Source organism: Procambarus clarkii, unplaced genomic scaffold, assembly GCF_040958095.1.
Source record: "Procambarus clarkii isolate CNS0578487 unplaced genomic scaffold, FALCON_Pclarkii_2.0 HiC_scaffold_1136, whole genome shotgun sequence".
Lineage (NCBI taxonomy): Eukaryota > Metazoa > Arthropoda > Malacostraca > Decapoda > Cambaridae > Procambarus > Procambarus clarkii.
The window spans coordinates 1,808-3,614 of record NW_027190167.1 but is presented as its reverse complement, the minus strand read 5'-3'; positions in this window follow the sequence as shown (position 1 = coordinate 3,614).

The following is a 1,807-nucleotide window of genomic DNA, read 5'->3' as shown; positions in this document are numbered from 1 at the left end:
ATATATATATATATATATATATATATATATATATATATATATATATATATATATATATATATATATATATATATACATACATACATGGGTGAGGTGATATGGTACCAAAGTTTTGGGTAAGGTGATTGACATTTACACAAGATAAAACACGAACCAATGGGAATAAAAACATAAGAATGGAAGTAACTGCAGAAGGCCTATTGGCCCATAACACAAGCACTTCCTCTTGATGCTTCTATATTGGTTCAGAGTCTTGAAGCTATAATAATATATATATATATATATATATATATATATATATATATATATATATATATATATATATATATATATATATATATATATATATATATATATATATATATATATATACACACAAAACTAAATAGTCTTGTTAGACAAATTGCCCCTATTAGAGGCAAGTTGACTAACAAGCCGAATGACTGGCAATTGTTTTGAATTTGAGTTAAATCTAACATAGAAATGTAATCAAACCTAACCTAACCTATGCTAACCCAAGCTAAGCTAACCTAACCTAACCTAAGCTAACCCAAGCTAAGCTAAGCTAACCTAACCTAACCTAACCTAACCTAACCTAAGCTAATCTAACCTAACCTAACCCAGCAATTCATGATCTTAATATAATACTGTTAATTGGATAAACCAATTTGGAAAGAAATGTTCGAAAATAACAAAATTAACTGTGCTTGTTAGGAAAATTGGGCCTTGCATACTTGTCCCAATAGTGTGGTTCTCGCTTTTAGGTACGACATAAACGTATACCTAAGTTGAGAGAGAAAAAGATTCTCACTCAAACATGCATATCGATTGCCAGTCCTGAATTCTGGGTAAATATTCGTGTCCTCCCTTTTCATTTACCATCATTTGGATACTATCAAAACAGCTCTGAGAAGGATAAAATGAATAAAACGGGTAGCTCCCTCATGTAAAAAGGAAGAGTTGGGAAAGATCTCTCTCTCTCTCTCTCTCCCCCTCACACCCCCCCCCCCCCCCCACCAATGATCCTGCTCTGCTAGTATATAACGTAACAAACCTTCCCCCCCCCCTCCCCAATCAGAGTCCCTTTAAGCATGCGAGGATAAAAAATAGATTTCATAAGACCCAATGTGCTAGCTGATATCAAAACAATTTATGTTATCGTCTATTAAGCCCTTCAGTAAAAAAGTATAGGGACCTAATTAGGTCCCGTTTTGAGGTGGTGGTGGGTGGAATCGATGGATTAGCCAAGCTCTTATCCGCCGAATCCGTAGAGGGTACGACCCTGGCGCTTCAGAGCGTACACCACGTCCATGGCAGTGACGGTCTTCCTCTTGGCGTGTTCCGTGTAGGTTACAGCATCACGGATGACGTTCTCGAGGAACACCTTCAGGACGCCACGGGTCTCTTCGTAGATGAGACCCGAAATACGCTTGACGCCGCCACGACGAGCTAAGCGACGAATAGCGGGCTTGGTGATGCCCTGGATGTTGTCACGTAGCACCTTACGATGACGCTTGGCGCCACCCTTTCCGAGTCCCTTGCCTCCCTTGCCGCGTCCAGTCATGGTGTTGTAGTTGTGTGAATCGAATTGATCGAATGCCCGCACGATTTCCCGACTATATCCCATCAAGCGGACGTACTAGTAGCATTGCAACTCCTGCCTGCCCTTACTTTACGCTTGTGGTCGAGTAGACACGGCTTTCTCACAACGCTTTCAAAACTGCAGTTGCCTACTCGTCTGTTTCACGTCCCTGTGAAATGACTTTTGCACAAATCCAAAAAATAGAGCAAAATCAGCGATAATAGT